We start from the raw sequence: 6519 nt of genomic DNA, 5'->3' as shown, positions 1-6519 counted from the left end.
CAATGTTCACTGCAGCACTATTTTCAATAGCCAAGACATGGAAGCAACCTAAAGGTCCATCAACAGAGGAATGGATAAAGAAGATGTGGTACATCTATACAATGGAATATTAGCCATAAAAAAAGATGAAATAATGCCATTTGCAGCAACATGCATGGACCTGGAGATTATCATACTCAGTGAAGTAAGTCAGACAGAGAAAGACAAATATCATATGATATCACTCATATGTGGAATCTAGTTTTTTTAAATGATATAAATGAACTTATTTACAAAACAGAAACAGACTCACAGATTTCAAAAACAAACTTATGGTTACCAAAGGGGAAAGGTGGGGGGAGGGATAAACTAGGAGCTTGGGACTAACATACACACTACTATATATAAAACAGATAACTAACAAGGACCTACTGTACAGCACAGGGAACTCTACTCAATATTCTGTAATAACCTATGTGGGAAAAGTATCTGAAAAAGAACGAATATATGCACACGTATAACTGAATCACTTTGCTATACACCTGAAACTAGCACAGCATTATAAATCAACTCTACTCCAATAAAATTTTTTAAAAATATTATCTATCCTTAAATATTGTTAAAGTTTTATTAAATACACTCATATTTATCATCAACAGGTCAGGTTTCCTTTCCCACCACACACCCTACATGACCTTCAAATTGGAAATTCCCTCTTCTGGAAAAGATACCACCCAAAGACCAAACTTGAATCCCAGTGGAAGGGATCTTACACTGTGTCCTAACCACCAATACCGCCACAAAACTACAAGGGGTACAACATGTACTTTATGTGTCACGATTAAAAAATGCAAAACAGGCACCCCCGGAGCAGGCAGCAGCATTATTCCTGCATGGGGCCCAGCTGACGTTCGCCTGCGCGGCTAGGAGGAGGGCAGCTGACTTCCTCCAACTAAAAAAAGAGAGAAGGATGTTCCCCCAAACCCTCCCTTCTGGTCCCTGGTAGAGCGCTCAGAACTGGTGACCACTTCAAAAAAGAAAAAGATGCCATCCGCAAAAAAAAAAAGAAGCAAAACAATTTCGGTTTCTCGTGTAAGGAGCGTAGAAGTCACCACTCTATCCTAACAACAATTAAAAAGCTGAATGGACTGAAAAATCAACAACTCTTCCTGGATCCATAAGAGAGGGGAGGACACAGGGCACACGGCTGTTCCCAAGACTGGAGACGCAACAACAGGGAGTACTGGCTTACCGGGAGGGCAGACGCAGGGGCAGGAACCCTGGCAGGAACCAGGGCTGAGGTAGGAAGACTCCAAACACAACTGACAAATTGCTAGAGGCTCAGGGCAGACAACTCTGAAGTTAAAAGCTCCAGAGGACCCAATCGAAGGGGGGCCTCCGACTCTGGGAGCTTGAGAGTTTTCACGGTAAACATGGGAGAAAAATCCCCTCGTGCTTCCGAAGGGAGAGGGGAAATGGAGCCTGTTTTTAAATACCCCAGGGCACTCTCGCACCAGGCCTGCCCTCAGGAGAAACTAGTTAATCAGAGCCTAATCTGCTGGGGTCTTATAAGAGCCCGACTAAGGGAAATACCCAGCTCCACTTAACTATAGCCTTCCAGGTGGGAGAAGGGAAATACCCAACTCCAGCCCACTCTATCCCACCTAAGGGGAAGGAAAACAGTAAAAAACACAGTTAAAGCTCACAGTTCAGAGGCACAGGCTCCCTAAAAGGCTGAAACCTAATCATGAACAATAGGGCTTCCCCTCCCCACTCCTCACGGCTGCATTACTACAGGTCTATTTGCTGCAGTTCCCTTTACCCAGCACATCAGGTCCCAATATCAACAAAAAATTAAAAGGCAAAACCACAATTTTTTTTTGATAGGGAAAAAAAATGTTTTTTAATTGCGTACTCAATCCATTTTGTGTATTTCAGAAGGTGCAGTACTCTTCTTCATTTGTCAGTGAAAAAAGTTAGAAATTAACTTACAAAAAATCAATGGCAAATGGCAAACCAATTTCCTTGAGAGTCAGGGTCACATATATATATAGTGCATCCTAGAACAGAGGAGGGGCAAGACAGATTCCAACCACTTTTCATGAGTTTCGTCAAATACTGGACCTATTCAAGGGTCAAGAGAAAAGGCAACTTTCAAAAAGAGTATATATATATATATATATATATATGTATGTATGTAAAGTTTTTCTTTTTTAGCCCCACTGCGCGGCTTGCGGGATCTTAGTTCCACCGACCAGGGATCGAACCCAGGCCTACGGCGGTGAAAGCACCGAGTCCTAAACACTGGGCCGCCAGGGAATTCCCAAAAAGGAGTATATTGTTAAATGAGGCGTTTACTATACTCCTTCCTGAGAGCACCAGGTGGGGAACATGTTTTCTAAACTAGATCTAGGAAGTAGAATGTGAAATCAATCCATCCTCCTCCCCTTAAGGGCTGTCCAATGGTTAATGAATTAAAAAAACATGACTAAATAAAAACAAATCCCACACACACCTCCCTGCCCCACCCCCCAAAAAAGGAAAATTAAAAAAGCTAGATATCCCAGATTGCTCTCCAGAGTGGAAACTGGGAACTGTTTCAACAACCCAAATTAGTCTGTTACAGAGTCATCACAAGCATGCCTTGCTTTTAAACAAAAAAACAACAACAACAAAAAATTTTTTTTGAAATGACAAAACAAAAACTAGTACTGATCATTTTTCTGACAATGCACAATCACTCAAAATTAACTAGTATTGAGAGGGGGAAGGGGGCCATACCTATGGGCCTTGTCTCACAGGAGTGAATGTGGGTAGGTGCAGGGCATTTGTCGTTATTGCAAAAACGAATCTTAATTTTTAAGATTGTTTGATTTAAACATTGCTTTTAGTATGATGCCGACACCAGCTGTGCAGAAAAGGCCTCTGGAGAGACGTTCATAGCAGTACACACCTGCAGCTCCTCAGTTCTGGAGGCTCCAGGGCAGCCCATATTGCTTTGTTAAATACGTTCTTTAGGCCTTCCTGTGTGAGTGCAGAACACTCCACGTATTTGACAGCCTTCAGGTCACTGGCCAGCTTTCCAGCAGCCTCTGGACTGACAGGATTCCGTTTATTCTTGGCAAGTTTCTCAATAGTGGAGTGGTCATCTCTGAGATCAATTTGGGTCCCAATAAGCATGAAAGGAGTCTTTGGACAGTGGTAAGTTATCTCAGGCACCCCCTTTTCTTTCACATTTTGAATGAGGATGGAGAGACCACTGAAAAACAGACTAGAAATACATCTGTTTGTGGATAACTCAGAGGTTATCTGTCATAATCCTCTTGCCCTGCAGTATCAAAAAGTCCAAGAGTAGGGCTTCCCCGGTGGGGCAGTGGTTGGGAGTCCGCCTGCCGATGCAGGGGACACGGGTTTGTGCCCTGGTCCGGGAGGATCCCACATGCCGCGGAGCGGCTGGGCCCGTGAGCCATGGCCGCTGAGCCTGCGCTCCGCAACAGGAGAGGCCACGGCGGTGAGGGGCCCGCGTACCACAAAAAAAAAAAAAAAAAGTCCAAGAGTATATGGCTCTCCACCAATCATAACTGTGACTGCACAGTTGTCAAAAACGGTCCATACAGGGACTTCCCTGGTGGTCCAGTAGTTAAGACTCCATGCTTCCACTGCAGGGGCCACGGGTTCTATCCCTGGCTGGGGAACTAAGATCCCTGCATACTATGTGTGGTGTGGCAAAAAAAATTAAAAAAAAAAAAAAAAACAGTTGGTACATACTCAGATGGAAATTTGTTTGTTGTGTAGGATATCAGGAGACATGTTTTACCAACAGCACCATCGCCGACAACACACTTAATTGTCTGCGTTGCTGAAACAGTTCTGTATCCACTTTAAATATTTCAAATTTGATGCTGACCTCAGCTCCACTGCCCACAAAACCACAATTTGAAGAGACAGAGCAAGCATCAGAACCAGACATGGCAGGAATGTTGGAATTATCAGACCAGGAATTGAAAACAACTATAAATAATATGCTAAGGGTTCTAAGGATGAAATAGACAGGATGCAGGAACTGATGGGCAATGTAAGCAGAGAGATGGAAATCCTAAGAAAAAAACCAAAAAGAAATGATAGAGGTTCTGGTTCAAGATGGTGACATAGGAAAATCCTGAACTCGCCTCCTCCCATGGACACACCGAATTTATGTGGAACAGTTTCCTCTGAAAGAAAGCTAAAAACTGGCAGAGCAGCCCTTCACACCTGGTAAACGAGAGGGAAGCCACATGGAAGCAGGTGGGAAAGGCTGAGGCAGAATCTCACCATAAATCCCCCACCCCCAGTGCAGGGATCTGCAGCAGAAGGGAACTCAAAACCCGAATCGTCTCACTGAGGAGTGAAGGGTCTATACCCCATATTGGGCACCCCAACCTTTAAGACCTGCACCCAAGAGACAAGCCCCCAAATATCTGGCTTAGAAGACCAGCAAAGCCTGCACACGGGAGACTCATGGGCTGTAGCAAACTGAGGGCTGGTGCACAGACCCATGGGTACCAGGGCCCAGCAAAGAAGCAGCCCTTTGAAAAGTGCCCAGGCTTTCTGTGAAAAAGGACTCACTTGCTACTTTTGACAGTGTTGGTCTGAGGGGTAGAGGCCTGCTGGGAAACTCTCTGGGGATGGAGGCTGGCGGGTGCAATATTCTGGCTCTCCCTCTTTTTTTTAACTTTCATTTCTTTTTTCTTTCTTTTCTTTCTTTCTCTTTCTCCCCTCCTTCCTTCTTTCCTTCCTTTCTTTTTTTGCTTTTTTTCCCCTTTTTTCTCTTTTTGGTGGGTACCATCTTTGCACTACCCACCCCACACCCCCGCCCCACCTAGCTCCAGCCAGTGGGTGCATCACCACCCTCTCTGCTGCTCTCCAGAGCACCAATATCTCCCAAAGGGGAAGAACTTCTATACATGTCCAGTGCCCCAGTTTGTATGTCTGGTGACCTGGTTTCTGCAGCTGCCACCCAAGGGATGCCCCTTGATAACCTGGCTCTGGAAGCCAGAGGGGCTTGCGCTCCTGGGTCCCACAGAGAGACAGTTCTTGGCGGGGCATCACCCCAGGGCGCTGCACAGATAGCAGGCTGAAACGCTTCCCCAGGTTTTCTGAGAAAAAGGCCTGTTTCCTTACTTGTATTTATTTATTTAGTTAGTTAGTTAGTTAGTTAGTTAGTTTTGGCTGAGTTGGGTCTTCATTGCTGCATGAGGGCTTTCTCCAGTTGCGGCAAACGGGGTCTACTCTTTGTTGCGGTGCACGGGTTTCTCTCTGCGGTGGCTTCTCTTGTCGTGGAGCATGGGCTCTAGGCGCGTGGGCTTCCGTAGTTGTGGCACGCGGGCTCAGTAGTTGTGGTTCGCGGCCTCTAGAGCACAGGCTCAGTAGTTGTGGCACACAGGCTTAGTTGCTCTGCGGCATGTGAGATCTTCCCGGATCAGGGATCAAACCTGTGTGCCCTGCCTTGGCAGGCAGATTCTTAGCTACTGCTCCAGCAGGGAAGTCCCCCTGTTTCCTTCATCAGGATCTTTGCCCTAAGGGACAGGCTTCTGCTTTGGCTCACTTATGTGGGCCTATGGAGGTGCTCTCAGGGAATGGAGACCCATGGATGCAATCTTTGCTTTCTCCCTCTGTCTTGCTCCAGCTCACTGGTATTTTCCCATAAAGAGCTTATACCCTTGTCAGGTGCCCTGACTTTTGTGGCTGCTGCCAGGAGACACCTCTATATCAACTGGTTCTGCTGGCCAGTGGGGTTTATGCTCCACGAGTCCTACAACTGGAACCAAGGAGAAAGAGTTTATAAACTCCTACCACCCCTGGGGCACGGCAGGAGGCAACAGACCCAGGAGGTCTGTCTTTCCCACAGCAAGTTGGAGAAGCCTATCGCCTTATCATTATAGCCACAGCCTGAGGGGCAGGCTTCTGATTAATGACACATCTGAGGCTGACCTTAGACCTTTCCTGAGACCTCGAGGACACGCTATCTTCATGCTTTACCTCTGCCCTACTCCAGTGTGCCAGCATCTCTCGGAGAGGAGCTCTTCTATGTATCTGGTGCCCGTGTTTACATCTGGTGCCCTGGTTTTGGCAGCTTGATTCCCTGGCTCTGGTGGCCGGGCGGCTTGCACTCCTGCACGTGCGCAGAACTGCAACAATCCCATAGACAGTTCTTGGCAGGCTACCAAGCCAGGGCACTGCCCAAACAGCTGACTGAAACACACCCCCGGGCTTTCTGTGAAAGAGGCCTACGCGTTTGTCCTGGAGCTTTGGCTTAGGAGCAGGCTTTACAACTGGCATGCATCTAGAGGCTACGGAGGGGCTCAAGGAATGAAGGCCAGGGGACGCCATCTTATACTGTCCCTCTGCCTCGCCACAGCTCACGGGTATCTCCTAGAAAGGAACTAATGCACTGTCTGGAGCCCTGATTTTTATGACTGCTACCCCGAGGACGCCTCCAGGTTCCCTGGCTCTGGTAGCCAGTGGGGCTTATGCTTGCCGACAAGGGACTGTGTATGTTTG

The 6519-nt window shown here is 46.9% G+C and overlaps 1 pseudogene; it reads right to left on the bottom strand.

Moving 5' to 3' along the window:
• Positions 1 to 2916: 2916 nt before the first annotated feature.
• LOC136137527 (cell division control protein 42 homolog) lies at positions 2917 to 5064 on the bottom strand (annotated as a pseudogene).
• Positions 5065 to 6519: the final 1455 nt, after the last annotated feature.

This window comes from Phocoena phocoena, chromosome 18 (genome assembly GCF_963924675.1).
Source record: "Phocoena phocoena chromosome 18, mPhoPho1.1, whole genome shotgun sequence".
Taxonomy (NCBI): domain Eukaryota; kingdom Metazoa; phylum Chordata; class Mammalia; order Artiodactyla; family Phocoenidae; genus Phocoena; species Phocoena phocoena.
This window is presented reverse-complemented; position numbering and strand designations above follow the sequence as displayed.